This window comes from Notechis scutatus, chromosome 1 (assembly GCF_049901735.1).
Source record: "Notechis scutatus isolate UNSWTSFEM ecotype Mainland chromosome 1, rNotScu1.2, whole genome shotgun sequence".
Lineage (NCBI taxonomy): Eukaryota > Metazoa > Chordata > Lepidosauria > Squamata > Elapidae > Notechis > Notechis scutatus.
The window spans coordinates 236,896,657-236,913,060 of record NC_142009.1 but is presented as its reverse complement, the minus strand read 5'-3'; the positions used below and the strand labels follow the sequence as shown (position 1 = coordinate 236,913,060).

Here is a 16,404-nt window from a genome sequence, read left to right as displayed (position 1 = left end):
TAAAAAAAAATAGGGACCACTTTGGTGGGAAGGTAACAGCATTCTGTGCACTCAATTTAGGCTCAATTGTGGTTGAAAACAACCTGCACTACTAACTTTAGTATTATGTCAAAAGCACAATTTTTTAACAGATAATCCTCAACTTACAACCATAATGGAGATCGCATTCATTATAAGTCACTATGGTGTTCAGTTAAGTCAGACCTGATTTTATAACTACTTTTTACAACAGTCATGAAGTGAATCATTACTTATTAAGTAAATCTGTGGTCATTAAATAAACACTGTGGTTGTAAGTGCAAACCCATTCTTCTGAATAGGCAATTTTTACCTGAAACCAGCCAAAGTAGTCAGAAATTGTGCTTATGTGATTGCAGGACAATGCAATTGGTTATAAATGTGTGCTGGTTACCGAGCACCCACACTCCAATCATGATGATGGGGATGCTGCAAAAGTCATAAGTGTGAGCACCAGTCAAAAGTGCAAGAACTGGAGTTTTTTCAGCAACCTTGTAATTTTGAAGAATCATTAAATGAAGGGATGTAAGCCAAACACAGTTACCGTGCAAGTTTTCCATCATAGGGAAAAAGCCTGAAAAACACTTTTGACAAAATTCTGCTAACAGTTTCTCATTGTGCAAATACCTTGGTCTTACTTTTAAATGCCATGATAGCCCATCCTCAAGATGGGCCACAGTAGAGAAGGAAATTTAAAAAAATAGTTGATTTGGCAAAATTTATGCATTCAGAAAATAAGAGTTCAGTGACAAAAACTTTAGCAGTGACTCTACCCTTACTTTTCCAGAACCAGCCGCCTGGTTTCTTGAAAAAAAGAAAAGAAAAAAACAACAACAGACAGATGGTTATTCTCTTGGTGACCGTTGTTTTTCTAGTCAGAAGAACACCAAGACAATCTGGAGTATTTCCTCCATCTGCTCACCTTCTCATGACCATCTGCATCTTCTGTTCTGATTCCTGTTTTACTAATAGAATTTCTGTAAACAAATCCAGAACTGGCACCAGCAGATTGTTTTATTTCTAATCTTATTCATCGTCTCCTCTGCATTATTTATTTTTATTTACAATTTTGGTGGACTGTCCTTCCAAACCAAGTTTACTCCGGGCAACCTACAAAACATCAACTGAACTGTATGCACAAATGCAAAATACCCCTTTTTTTCCCTTTACAACTGTGCACAACTGTGAACAATTATCTGGTGTATTCTCCTACCTTCCTATTCTTCTCAAATGGAATCCCTACTACTGTATTTTCAAATGAAGTAAATGCTCAGCTATATAAATTATCTCTCCCTTCCTAGATTCAAATAAATATTTTGAATTATACCCTCAAATGAAGCCAGGAGATGAGAGAAACTAGTATTCTTTGGCAAGAAGCATTGTTCCAAACCTACCCACTTCCTATAAGAGTCCTTAAAAATCATCTCACATGAGAAAATACACATGACATCATGGACAGATTTAGAATTCTCAGAAAGGTGGGTAGAAATTAATCCTTGCCCTAATCAAAATTTATCAATAGCCTATTTGTCTTTAACCATCAGTAGAAAACAACATTTCATCATGATTAAGTCTTCAAAATCATATTGTATCTTCTATTGCTAAGCAATGCAGTCATTAAGTGAATCACACCCAATTTTATGACCTTTTTGCCATTGTCATTAGTTGAATCATCTCAACTGTTAAGCAAATCATGTGGTTATCCAGCTGCATCCACCTTTCCCCATTGACTCTGTCAAAAAGCCCTCTAGGAAGATCAGAAATGGCATTCACATCACTCCAGGATGCTATGATTTTTGTAAATACATCCCAGTTGCCAAGCACCTGAATTTTGATTGTGTGACCACAGAGACGCTGCAAATATCATAAATGTGAGACCAGGCATCAGTCTACTACTAACTTTAGCATTATGTCAAAAGCACAATTTTTTCAGATAGTCCTCAACTTACAACCACAACTGAGATCGGATTCATTATAAGTCATTTTTTACAACGCTGTCATAACTTCAAATAGTTATTAAACAAATGGTGATAAGTCAAAAATTACCTGCATGTACTTGATACTTAGCATTTCAGGATATGTTCATATTGTTCTGAATCCATTTGTATAGGAATTTTCCTTTGCATTTAGTATTAGTGTATCAATTAGTAACTATTATTTATTTAATTGAATAATGTCTTGGTGTAAACCAAAAAGCAAACACGCTTTTTTGCCATTCTGAATTTGTTTCTCTAAACCAAAAATATCAACAAAGACCACCCATTTGTTAAAACTCCTATATAATTTTCAACAAAGTAAAGTTAGATTAACTTTACTATTAAAATCAGTAACCATATCTGTATATAATTTTAACAAAATCTGAACTTAAAATTATAAAATTTTGTAAAAAAAATAAAATGGGGACATTCTAAAAATCTAAAATACCCCAAACCCAGAATTAACTTCATTAAATCTTACCAATCACTAAAACCAAAGCCAATAAAACATTTAAATTTTAACTCAGCAGTGATTAAAACTGTCAGTTACTTAAGCAATAATTCTAGGATGCTATTAACTGAGTGTTACTTAATATTGTAAATTATTAAAATGATACAAGAACCATGAGGATTACAAACAGGGAAAACTGAATTATTTTGCAATGAATAGTGGGGAATGAAGCAAAATGTAACTATTCTCTAGTTATTCATCCCTGGAGGGAGAAATAAAATCAGTCCCTGTTTTGCTATATCTGGTTTGTTTCTGGTTTCTGTCTGATTTGCTGCAAATAAATCTACACAGTACATCAATTTAAGGAAAGGGGACAACAAACAAGGACATATGCTGTTCATTCAAATTCCTCAAAAGGACATAGGAATAAACAATATTGTATAAATGTGTCACTGCACTTCCCTTCCAGAATAGCTGATGTATTATATTATATTGGTATTGAATCCAGCTAATGGCAAAACTCTGCTGAGTTGGACTCTAAATATCAGTAAGATATTTGGCTACTAACTGTCTCCCTAGCATCCCTAAGTCATACAGAATGTTTTAGAGTAAAAGCTTAGTACATTTTGTTATTCTAAGTAGAAAAACAATTGTATTATTTATGTCAAAGCTTTCTCATTGCCAGTGGGTCAAATATTGCAGGGAAAATTCATAGAGCCTTAAATCAGACTTTATTTCAATTAACCATATTGGTGTAAAGTGGAAAACATATAACAAACCAAAGTCACAAACCTCTGCAATCTTCTGAATATTTTCTCCATAAAAATGTAGCTTTAAAGTAATAGTGAAGACCCAACTGGGGAAATAAAGCTTGTCTAGCAAAAGGAACCAGATTATAAGTATTTTTATACTTGTTTCTCTCTCTCTCTCTCTCTCTCTCTCTCTCTCTCTCTCTCTCTCTCTCTCTCTCTCCCTCTGTGTAAGAACTTGCTGTAAAATTATACTTTACTTTTCTCTTTTTTTCCCCCGTTGAATCAATTAAAACAAATATTTCATGGGAAATCTGGGATATATTTGTGGACAGTTTCCACAAAGCTACTCAGACTTGGAAGCATTTGAATCATCAAGCCAGCAGTTGACTTAAATCTTTCTCTCGCTCTCAAAGTTACTTCAAATCTTCAAATTCCTACATAATAATAATATGTAAATACAGTTAATGGTACTCCTATGTAAATTACACAAAGGACACTTGTCAGTCCTTCTCGTCTCAAAATGAAGATTGGAAGCAGCGTGTATCCTTTTCATCATATATCTTATTTGCAAGCAGCACTGGAGAGATCTAATCAAAGTTAGTATTTTCACTGCATAGATCTAGCAGTTTATGCAGGGTTTTCTTTTCTTTTTTTTACTTTAATTTAGAGTCTAGAGAAGGAGTGGATTAAAAGGAATTATTGACAAGCCCAATAAAATATGAAAATACTGGGAGATGAAGAACGTCCATTCCCATGATTAGGACAATAGGGATATAGGTGCAGTAGAAATAAAATAAAGAACAGGAGGAACAATTGCTGTCTCCAGCCAGGGAGCGAAAGCGACACGTGCTGCCTCAAAAAGTTATTTCTTTGCTTGCTGGCTGCTGAGAAGAGGAGGACCCCTCCTTTCCTTGAGGGCTCACAAGAGGCAAAGGAATGGACCACATTAAGCACATGGCCATGGTACAGGGGTGAACTCCAGCTGTCACTGATATAGCACGAAGCTTTCTTGGAAATGGGATGACAGCTTCTAGAAGTGAAAGGAAAGGTCAAAGAGGAGAATGGCAGCCCCAGGGGTGGAAGAATAGCTGCTGGGACTGCAGCAATGCACTCACAGATGGAATGATATGTCTTTTGTGTTATTTCAAACAGCACACAACAACCACTGTAGAAGGACTTCGAAAAACACTTCTCAAGTTTCACTCGATCAGAGAAGTAGCAAGTCAAGAATACAGCATCAGAAATGCCTGTGCTGAAGTTCCATCCACCTACAAGCACCAGAGAAAAAGAACCATTGAAATGTTCGATACAGTACAATATAGTACGAGAGGAAGCGCTGGCTATGTGTAAATGCCACAAATGATGCTTTGTTCTATTTCTCTCCTTTTTTTTTGCTTTTTAGAAGTAAAATGGCAGGTGGGAGTCAGGAAGCATGAGATCTGAAAGATTTAGATGGAGATATGTGTATGTCAACTAAAAAGATACTCCTTTGGTCTTAGCTGCCAGAAAAAGGGAGTGGGGGGAAACAGTCCATTCCTTAAGTGCCCACATAATCACCTGGAGCACAAGAAAATTACTGGAGAGCATGGTTGATGACTCTTGGGGATGGATGTGTCCCATTGGAGAATACACATCCAGGGGGTGGGGGGGAAGATCAGGTTCAAGGGGGAAATGGATGATGTAATTTAGTATCGGCTGCATCCAGCCAACACCAACATGTCCACTTCTAATAAATCAATTTTCTTTTCTCTGAGATGCGGCTAGAGACTTATGATTTGAATGGGGATGGATTTGTTGGAGTCCTGACAGTATACATCTGAGAGCCAGTTTGGTGTAGTGGTTAAGGCATCAGGCTAAAAACTAGAAGACTGTGAGTTCTAATCCTGCCTGAAGCCCAAAGACAGCTGGGTGACTTTGGGCCAGTTACTTTTTCTCAGCCCTTGGAAGGAGGCAATGGCAAACCACTCCTGAAAAATGTTTTGAACAACTACAGGATTCAGGCAGCCTCCAAATGGGACACGACTGAAAGGAGGAAAAACAAAATGTATTCAGCTGTATCAACATCGGACAGAATTAACATCGCACAGAAAATGGATAAAGGCTATCATACCCATGTAAGAAAGTACAATCAAAAAATAATACATATCTTTTCCAGTGTAATTGGCTTTATATAGTTCTTTTGGAATCCAGGAGCTTTTAGAGAACTACTTGACTCTGTGGCATCCATCAGCTTAGCAGTGGATTTTGACTTGAAGAATGCCTCCATGCTTATAGGTCTCTCAAGAATAATTCAGAATTAATTGCTTACTTACAAGTTGAACCTTTCATACCTCTTCTCTTTTGTGTCCCATAATACAAGCTATTTGGATCCCTTTCATGGAGGAGGACTGATTTCCAAACAGTTTTTCCTGATTTTTGCAAGCAATGAAGTTTGCTGTCATGGTGGGCATTTTACTGACTGTGTGAGAGCCCATTTTTGCAGAAAGTTAGATTAAAGGCAGTGTTTTCCCTATCACGTAGTAGATAAGATATACCTGTACTTGCAAGGATATACCTGCATTTCAGAGTTTTCTTCTGGGAAGTCAACTTTGGAGTAACACTGACATTGCTAAGGGTTCTAATCACCATTCCAGTGTCAACAGTAGAAGCAGAGCCAGCATTCTTAGTTTTAAAAACAATTTAAAATTTTCTTTGGAATGCCAGGCCAGAGTACAGGCTCAATGCCTTAGCAAAGCTATAGCCTGAAAAACAAATGAGGGAAATTCCAGACATAATCACAGAACATTTGAAGTGTTTGTCAGAGAGAAAGAATGTCAGGGAAATTTCCTATACAAAAGATAAAATGAGAAGAAACAAAAGGATTGAGGTGATTCTAAGAAGTGTTGGAGGCTACAAACTTTTCCTCCCAGCCCTTCTGAAACCAGGTCAAATATCCCTACATTTATTTAGAAAATAAATAATTATAATATATAAGGGTTAAATATTCTTGGTGCCCTGCAAGGGAGGAAGATGGGACTAAAACCCAAGGCATTTGTCTACCATATGTCCATTTTCTGCTCCACTAAGCCCCAATTTTTTATTTTATTTCTTTTTATTTATTTGATTTGTCAATCGCTTACAAGATAACAGGTATAATTATAAACATAGTTATGAATACATGAGATGGATATGTATAAGAAAAATAAAAAGAAACAATAGGACAGGGATGGTAGGCACGATTGGTGCGCTTATGCACAGGCCTCTTAGGAAAGGGGTGAAGTCAATAGTAGACAGTCTAAGGTTAAAGTTTTTGGGGTTTGCTCTAAAATTTCTTCATAAATTCAACTGTGGTTTTGTAAAGAACATTTGCTTATCTATCCCTTAAGTTGAATATGTAAAATGTACACCCCATATTTCTAATGATCATTACACATGTTTGCTTGCACGTTTGCTAAGACTACAAGCAGTCATCAAGAAAGTCACTTGCTCCAGAAAAGGTTGGAGGTGACTGAATAAGCTTCCAGCTCATCCATCATAAACTTCATTCCCTTGTCTGAAAAAAATGTAGATTGTGAAAAGGCCAACCTTCAAGCACTTCTCTGAGGCATCCTTTTTGGCATGGTTTGAGCTCCTGGACAGGGATGATACAGCAGAAGGCACCTGAGTTCTCCAACTCACCAAAAAGTATTTATGGAGGTCCTGACTCCAATTTAGCCATCTCCCACTTGGCAACTTCGGGCACATCAGATTGTAAACCAACCAGGGGTGGGATTCAATTTTTTTAACAACCGATTCTGTGGGTGTGGCTTAATTTGTGGGTGTGACTTGGTGATCATGTGACTAGGTGGATGTGGCTTGCTGTCTGGATGTGGCTTGGTGGTCACATGACCGGGTGGACGTGGTTTTGTGGTCACATGAACGGCTGGATGTGGCTTGGTGATCATGTGACTGGATGGGTGTGGTCAGGTGGCCATGTGAATGGCAAACCAAATATAAGTGGTCCTCGCTTAATGGCCAGTTGCTTAGCCAGTGTTCTAGTTTATGACTGACCTCCCCAGAGCTACTTGACCTGTTTTTGGAGTTTTGACAGCCATACGCGCACGCACACACACACACACACACACACACTCCCTTCTAATCCTGCTGGAGCAGGAGGTTGGACTAGAAGATGACCTCTCTAGCCCTAGATTGCTATGCTGTTTCAAAGAGTCTTCTGAAGCCAGAGTTTGTGTCCTTCTTTCCTCTCGTTTTTTTTTTCTCTTTCCCTCCCTCCCTCCTTCTATCTAGCCATCCATATATTTCATTCACTTTCTCCTCCCTCTTTCTTTTTTCTTTCTTTCTGTCCCCTCCTTCAATCCCCACTTTCTTTGTCTATCCCTTTTCTTCCTTTCTCTTCCTTTCTCTCTTTCTTTCTTTATCTCTCTCTTTCCCTCACTTTCTTTTTTCTTTCTCTCTCCCTCTTTCTCTCTTTTCTCTCTTTCTCTTTCTCTCCCTCTCTCTTTCCCTCTTTCCCTCTCTTCCTCTCTCTTTTCTCTCTCTTTCCCTCTTTCTCTTTCTTTTCTCTCTCTCTCTCTCATTCCCTCTCTCTCTCTCTCCCTTCCCTTCCTCCTTCCCTCTCTCCTTCTAAAGCTAGGAGAGCCACCTGAAACAAACAAACACTTCCAACTTGATGAGGGTTCTTCCTGGCCAGTCTTCCAGCCAGAGTCCCAGGGACCAGGTGTGATTGTCTGTTCACACCTGGTCCTGTGTTGCCCGGAAAAGCCAGCAGGCAAGGCTTCTGGGTCCAACAAAGGGGCTGCAGGCAGGACTTCCTCCCCTCCCTCTTTTGGGGAAAGGGCTGGGAACTTCAAGTGAAACAAGGCATGAGCTGCAGCCTCATCCATCCCAGCAGCTGCGGGAGAGGTGAGCTGCAGGAAAGGTGAGCCAGCCCACCCTGGCTGGCTCACCTTTCCCTCTGCCACCAACCATGGGAGGAAGGAGGCCTTGCCCACCCCTCTGGCAGCTCTGGGCTAGGCAGCAGTTTGGGCTTTCCTGACTGCCTGAAAACTTACCTTCCTCCCGTGGCTGGTGGCAGAGGGAAAAGTGAGCCAGCCAGGGCAGAGCAGTTGCCACTCGGCTCTCCGCCAGCCCGCATCTTGTCCGCTGCTCGGATTCTCCGCAGCTGCTGAGGTTCGTGGCTGCCTGGGGGTGTGTGGGAGGCAACCAAGGCTATGCCACCTGCATCGCCCCTGGCAGAGGGAAGGGGTGGCAGGCAAAGGAGCAATGCGGACATGGGTGGCATAGCGTTGTGCTCCCTGGTTGCCTCCCCCTGCCCCTAGCAGGCAAGGCCCAGCAGCTGCGGAGAATCCAGGTAGGGGGAAAGATGCAGGATGGTGGGGACCCGAGTGGCAACAGGTCAGCCCTGGCTCGCCTCCTCTGCCACCAGCAAGCCAGGTAAGCTGGAGGCTGGGGACAGTGGGGGGAAAGCTTGCTAGGCTGCAAGTGCCGCATGCTGCGGTGCTGATCACTAAGCAAGCCAAACAGCCAGGACATTGGGGGAAGCTTGCTAGGCTGCGAGTGCCACATGGGATGGAGCCCCAGTGGTGGTGGCTAAGCAAGCCAGACAGGGACCGGTGGGGAGGGGAAGCTAGCTAGGCCACGAGCCACTGAGGGCAGCGACCAGGAATTGGGACTCAACCAGGACTCATGGCAGCAGTGGCAGTAAGGGCGAGGGTGGCTACGGTAGCATGGTGGTGGTAGCCAGGAGTTGGCACTCAACTGGGGCTGGTGGCGGCAGCGGCATGTAGGTGACCGGGGATTGCAGAGCCTCACTCACCTAGGGAGATCATGATGGTGGAAGGCAGACAGCAATGGCTGGCGGGCAGGCGGGTGGGCAAAGACAGACTGCAGGCAGTGATGGCACATGGCCAAGATAAGGAAGAACAGGGCGGGCGGGGAAAGAATGCAATCAGTGATTGTTGCACATGAGCGCAATGTCACACATGCTGGATAAGGACTGACTGGGCAGGGAGTGGAGAAGTGGACGGAGAGGAGCGGGGCCAGCCAGGGGCCTGATTTACCAGTTCTCCAAACTACCAGGAATCATAGCAAACCGGTAGAATCCCACCCCTGAAACCAGCCTCTCCCAACTTGGCACCCCCCCAAAGCAGTGGGGAATTCCAGCACATAGAGCCCCAATGCATCTGGAAGGTGCCAGATTGGGGAGAGTTGCTCTAGAGTCGGCTTGAATGAAACTGTTTAGACATATTGCAAACAGACAATATTTGCAGGCACTTTATGATAGGCTTTTTCCAGTTCTGGGGGGAGAAATCTCCTCTTAGTCTCCTACTTGTCTCATTTCGAGCTTAAAATCTAAAGCCAATATACTTCTCTAAACTAAAAGACCATCATTTGTTATTTATCTAATTACAGAACCTTATTCTTCACTTAAAACTAAAGAGTGCCAGAAAGCTAAAGTACTTTCCACTATCATTTCTGTGTCAATCCTCCATTTCCACTACAATTTCTCTAATCTTTCGACCTACTATAGTTACCCATTAATCTTCAGCTTCGTTTATTTGATAGCGTTATATCCATTTTCTAGGTTTAACATTCTTAGCCATTGTTGCAGGTCTGCAGAACATTTACTAGAAGGATGTTGGAAAAGGACAAAGTGGAAAATGTAGCACTTGGAATAACGCAAAATACAACTTATAACCATTTGTTTAGTTACTGTTTGAAGTTACAATGGCACCAAAAAAAGTAACTCATGACTGTTTTTCACACTTAAGACAACTGCAGCATCCCCATGGTCATGTGATCAAAATTGGGCTGCTTGGCAACCGCCATGTATTTGTGACAGTTGCAATATCCCAGAGTCATGTAATCACATTTGAGACCTTTTGACAAGCAAAGTCAATGGGGAAGTCAGATTCATTTAAAAACTATACTATTAACTTAAAAACTGCAGTGATTCACAGCAACGGTGACAAGAAAGATTATAAAACGGAGCAAAACTCATTGAACAACTGTCACACTTAGCAACAGAAATGTTAAGCTCCATTGTGATCGTAAGTCAAGGACCTGTACCTTTACTTAAGCAGTTTCCCTGCACCAAAATTCCACATTAGGCTGGTTGGTTAGCTGCATGATGACCTGGCAGGAACAGCTCCCTTTCATTTACAATAATCCCCATGGGAATGCATAAACAATGCTTACAATGGAAATTTTGGGCTCAATTGTCATCGTAAGTCGAGGACTACCTATAAATGCATCTCAGCTCTTCTCAAACTTTTTATAGTTATCTCATCTCCATTGGTTAAGCTAATTTCAATTATTTTATTCTCTGAACTGCTATAATAAATCCCCTTGAAGTTACTGAATATTTCTTCCTTTTAAAAAATACTAGTAACAAGATCAAGTAATTAATCCAGTGAGGGCCAATTGTTCACCTTCACAGCCATCTTGATATATTTCAGCATCCTCGGTAGCCCCTCATAAATGCTGACCTACTGAGAAATCTTTAATAAAAACTGAATTCTTTGGGCAATCTTATCTTTCAAAACAAAAAAGCCTAAAAGCAACTGTGTTGCAATCTTAATAAAGCATGGATGGTGGATTATTTATTCAACTGTACCTTACAATAAACAAGAAGATTTTTTTTAAAAAGGCAAATGGAGAACTACGTTTCAAAAACAGGATTTTTAGGATTAATACAAATCTTGTAATGGTAAAAGAACGCATCTTAAATGTATTTCTGTTAGTTAACCATTAATATTTTTTCTTGTTCTATATTGGCTAGTTCTACCTTAAGACACAAGTCTTGCTCTCTGCTACTTTGATTATGCCTGCACAGTGGCTTAATACTGCTTAGTATTTGAATTACAAGTTATTTACACCTCCATTAAATTTCCTGTTTATCTCTCATCTATGGAGATTCTCAGTCATCCAAGTCAGGGTGTCCCAAGCTTGGGGCTTTCCAGAATTCCCCAGCCCAAAGTGGTGGGATTGGGATATCTCAGGCTTGGCAGGTGGGGTCAAGTCATAGTTGTCCCAAAGGTGCTTTTTCAAGAGGTAACTGGACTTTCTGGTTTTTCTTTGAAGACGTTTCACTTCACAAACTTCTTCAGCTCTGACTGGATGGTGGGGAATGGAAGGATTTATACTGTCTGCAAGAAGTACGAAAAAGCACCTTTGGGACTCTTTATCTCTTATTAATATTGGATTGTATTTTTGCATATTGTTATTCATATTACCTTATCTACAACACTATTAAGTTTGGAATATTTCCCCTTGATAATAAATTTGAATCAATAGTGTGGTAAAAGAATCAAAAGGCTTAACTGAAGACTCAGTGGCATAGCAATTTTTATGTTTTTAGTAGAACAAATCATTAGAGTAAGCATTTAAAGTGTTTACAGTATGTTCTAGTAGAAATCTAATATAATTAGATTTATCGACTTAGACCATAACTGAGGCCTGTTGCCAAGCACCTGAATTTTGATCACATGACTGTGTGGCTGTTGCAATGGTTGTAAGTGTAGGGACCAGTAGTTAGTCACTTTTTTCAGTGCCTCTGTAATTTCAAAAGGTCACTAAACAAATGGTTGTAAATCAAGGACTACCTCTAAGTAGCCACTGAACTACGCTGAACTAATGAGAGACTGAATGTGGACAGAGATAATGGTTCAGGAACAATTATCTGATTTTCAATATATTTGAGAACATCACATTAGAAAATTTGGACAATAACTTTAAGACACATATCCATAGATAAAACCCTAGATTTCAGCACACAGAGACTTCCTTTTGCTATTTATCAATAGCAGATATCTGCCTGATTATGAATAAAATCCATCCAAATTTAGGAGCTAATAGATACATTCTGGGTGGAAAAAACACAATGGCCTCCTCTGACACACTTTCTCTAGTTCAGCTCTAATTCTAATAAAATATTCTTCCCTGCAACCATATTCTCACAACTTGGAAATATGAAGCACCAGATGTTCAAACCAAATCTCATATAATTGATGCTCACTGGCAAATAACATTGATCTGACTGCTGCAGCTTAATTCTTCTATTTGGCAGGCAGTTCTGGCAGTAAATATATATTCTGATGCCAACAATAGGTTTGGTTTAAGTTTCATAAGAATAACTAGAGTGAAAAGAATTTCAGAAAATCATTTGCAGAACTCAACATCAGGAATATTTAACATTTAAGTAAAACACAATGTTCACACGCTGTAGACTTTTGTGTAGTATCACTGCATGGGAGCTCTTTACCTTCATAATTTTAATGGCTACAAATGTGTAATATTGTGATTATTATGCATTAGTATTTCAGTCTTCCTCTTCTGCATTAAGAATAAAAAAAATTAATTCAAATCAAATTCTTTCTTCTCCATCTGGAAGGATAGTGAAGAGGCAGAGACGTGCAAGGATAATAGAAGCAATCCAGGACTAGGTGAAATTGAAGAAGATTGGATGTGTTTTTGCTGTAGCTGGAAGCAAAACGTGGTGGGATTGGAAAACAGTCCAATAGTTAGTTAACCAGTTTCTGAGATGATCATGTAAAGAGGAGAATTATGCTTTGCAACGATGGTCAGCAGAATTTAGGAGTTTATAATCATGAAGTACATATAATGGGCCATCCTTCTTTTTAACAAAAATAATACAGTGGGGATTGCAGTTTGTCATCCAATCTCTTTAGGCTGGACAATTCAATTTCTGACATGGGCTATCAGCATTCTGCAGGAATCTGAGCCACAGGAATAAGTGCTATATTATAGTCACATGAAAGTTAGCATGGTTAGCAGGTGACAGGGTAAGGTAGCTTTGTAGATGCTGAGTTGTGTAGGCTTGGGATTCAAATGCAATGCCTCAATGAATATGTGGGTATGTAGGAATGACTTTGGGAGGCAGGAGGGAAAGTCACACATGTGAAAGATATCTCTGTATAAGGGAGGGCCTGGGAAATATTTCATAAGAAGCCCTCTGTTAGGGATATACACCCTAGCAGAACGTGCAACGGCAGTCTAGCAGACAGGCAGATATGTGAGACAAAACGTTGTAGTAGCTTACACTCAGTAAGACAGATACACTGTGCAAGTTAAATAGTTTTTATTCCAGCAAGAGTTATAGCATAATCAAACAGTCCATATGTCATACAGTAAGTTCAGTCAGTCCGGGGGTTATTCAGTTTGCAAAGTCCAGTGTCGAAAAAGAGTTCATTAAACTTACAATATCAGTCCAGTGATATATCTCTTTTGCAGTCAGAGATATGAAGAAAAATCAAACCCCTTTTCTTCTCTCAGCAAACACGCAGTTATCACCATCAATCCATCATTGTCAGCAATCCAGTAAAAGCCAGCAAACAGTGAGCTCTCTTGCTCCCTCTTATGGTGATTTTACAACCGCACCCAAAATACTTGGTTTACAGTTTAAAGTGATACATACACTTAAACTCACTAACATAGTTTATATATATTATTTTACCCAAACTAAGTTAGGTAACCAATGTTATCCCTAACACCCTCCCTAGTTTTCAGTAGAGTAGAACATAAGGGAGAGGGAAATTATTTCAATCTTGCAATTGTAGGTTAATGTTAATGGCAATAGAATAACACTTTAGACTTAGATGCCACTCCATAGTGCTTTACAGTATTCTCCATGTGGTTTACAAATGATAGCGTAATCTCAGAAAGATGGAAGGTGAGCCCCATCAGGATCGAATTTCTGGCTGTGGATATAGTTAGCTGCAATACTGCAATAATGTGACCTTGCAATAAATATAGGCCTAATACTGGGCTTCTTGTTTGGACTACCTTACAGGGCTAACATATAAGCCCTGAGTGTTTCCACTCTCACAGTGTTTGACAGGTTAGATAACCAAGATATATTTGTGTCTGACTGGAAATTCTAGTAACAGATCATTGGAACAAAAGATAATTGTAGTATCTTCTCCTACACAATGTCTTGTTTTCCATTGACTTCAAAACAGAGTTGAATTTATCTAAGGTGAAATATTTGAATTGGTCAATTAAATCAGTATGGGATTTAGCCATGATTAATGCTGGAGCTTACAGTGTGTGTTTTTCGTCCCATGAGAGTTGGAGTAAACTTTCAAGAAAATTAGTGCAGTTCAATGATGGATCAGACCAACAGAGGCAACAGTTCAGACTGGACATCTGTAAGCATGTTCTGAAATATCCAGACAAAATACACTGCTTGACATGAGAGCTCACAAAGAGTGGAGGAAATGTATTGGCTAAATCATGGTAAGATTGATTATGGAGGATTTTAAACCCAGTTCCATGGGAGACTGAAATGAAAACCCTAAGGTAACTCTTAAAATTTATGCACTGTGTGAAGTGGAAAAAGGACTTCTTAAAGCGTTCAAAGAAAATGCAGAACACACTTATGGCGTTTATTATCTATACATTCACGTTCAAAATATAAAAAAATAAGATGAGCTTGTCCTCTTAGTACAGAAAGTCAAAATGGTTTAATAGATATAACAGAAACCTACCGGGATTAGTATTATAGCTGGAAAATCAAAGAACATAACTTGTTCAAAAGTAACAAAAGCAATAGAAAAAGAGGGGGAGTTATACTGTTTAGAATATCCAGTCCCGCTCAGAAATCCAAATGAATGAACGTGGCCATGTTAAGAGAAAGCATCTGAATTAAACGAAGTGGAAGAGCAAAGGAAACGAGACCGTTGTCATTGTCTACCATAGTATCATCCTGCCAAACTAGAAGAAGTGGAAGTTGCCTTCCAAAGGCCATCAGCAGATCTTTCAAAATGGTATTAAAGTCACAATGATGGCAGGCTTTTATTATGCCAGCATCTGTCGGGAGACAAACTCTGCCAGATATGATTGCTTCAGAAAGTTCCTGACTTGTTTTGCTGACAGCTTTCTGCTTCAGAAGGTAGAGGAAGGTATAAGAGATTCAGCTATAATTGACTTGATACAAATCAGTTGGGAATATTTAATTGAGGAAGCAGCAGGAACTCGGGGATGCGGGGGAGGACCCTGTAATTCAGGACTTCTGATTTTTAAGAGAAACAATATCCAAACAATCAGTCATGCACCCTGAATGTTAAAAAAACGATGTTGATAAACATAGAGAAACTGTAAACAGGATCCACTGGCAGAGGAAGTTAATGAGAAAAGATGTTTCATCGAGTGTTATGTAAAAGGGAAATATCAAAAGCTCAACTGGAAATTATTCCAATAAAAAAGAGCAAAACAGAAAAAGAAGCTAAATTAACAAAAACCTTAATGAAAATTTGGAAAAAAAAAAAAAAAAAAGCAAGGACACAAAAGGAAGAGTTAAAACCATTCCAAAACTACCTCACAAAAATACTCAGGAAATTGGAAAGCGCTCTAGGGATGTCAAACTCAAGGCCCGTGGGCCAGATCCAGCCTCTGGGATACTTAGATGTGTCACGCATCATCTTCCAGGAAACAACTAAGGACCGTCTCATGCTACCTTTACCAGCGAAAACGGAGGTCAGTGCAGCCTTCCCGAGCCCCATCTTCGGCTGCGACAGCCTCCTGCAGTGCTCTGCCAGCAAAAATGGGGGCCCTGACATGAGTGACACTGACCTGGGCATGCCCACCACGGCCATGCCTACCTCAGCCATGCCCCCGCCATGCCTCCCCCAAGGCCAAACACAACCCTGATGCAACCCTCAGTGAAATCAAGTTTGGCACCCCTGCTCTCTAGAGCAGAGGTCGCCAACCTTTTGGACCTCAGGGACCACCAAACTCATAATTTTAGATCCCAGGGACCACTAACTGGTTCTGTGGGTGTGGCCTAATTTGTGGGTGTGGCTTGGTGGTCATGTGACTGGCTGGGCATGACGTATGTAAATATTATAAACATTTATATAAATATTGAATTTTTTATAAAAAAAGAGCAACTTTTGCCCAAAATCAGGCAAGGCAGGCAGGCAGATTGAGTTGCTCACAGAATCACAGATTCATTCAGAATTCTATCTATCTGCCATTGGCTAGCTCAGTCTGTCACATAAAATTTGCTTGCAAACAAGCTCACAAAATTAACTCACAACACACCATGTATGTAAATATTGATTTTTTTTTATAAAAAAGCAACTTTTATCCAAAATCAGGCAAAGCAGGCAGATTGAGTTGCTCACATAATCATTCAGTGATCTATCTATCTGCCATCGGCTAGCTCATTCTCTCAAATTTGCTCGCTGTGAGTCTGCACTGAATTTGC

At 39.9% G+C, this 16,404-nt stretch overlaps 1 protein-coding gene across 8 annotated transcripts in view; it reads right to left on the bottom strand.

Annotated features, from left to right (window-relative positions):
- The window catches only part of TSPAN4 (tetraspanin 4), a 797,106-nt gene that overhangs the window by 647,633 nt on the left and 133,069 nt on the right, over positions 1-16,404 (bottom strand). For 2 of the 8 annotated variants that reach the window (XM_087950836.1, XM_087950832.1), the window contains exon 2: positions 4,313-4,465. The exons of the other annotated variants lie outside the window; for them this stretch is intronic. The gene's annotated coding sequence lies outside the window, so the exon portion shown is untranslated. The remainder of the gene's footprint in view (positions 1-4,312; positions 4,466-16,404) is intronic. 8 annotated transcript variants of the gene reach the window in all.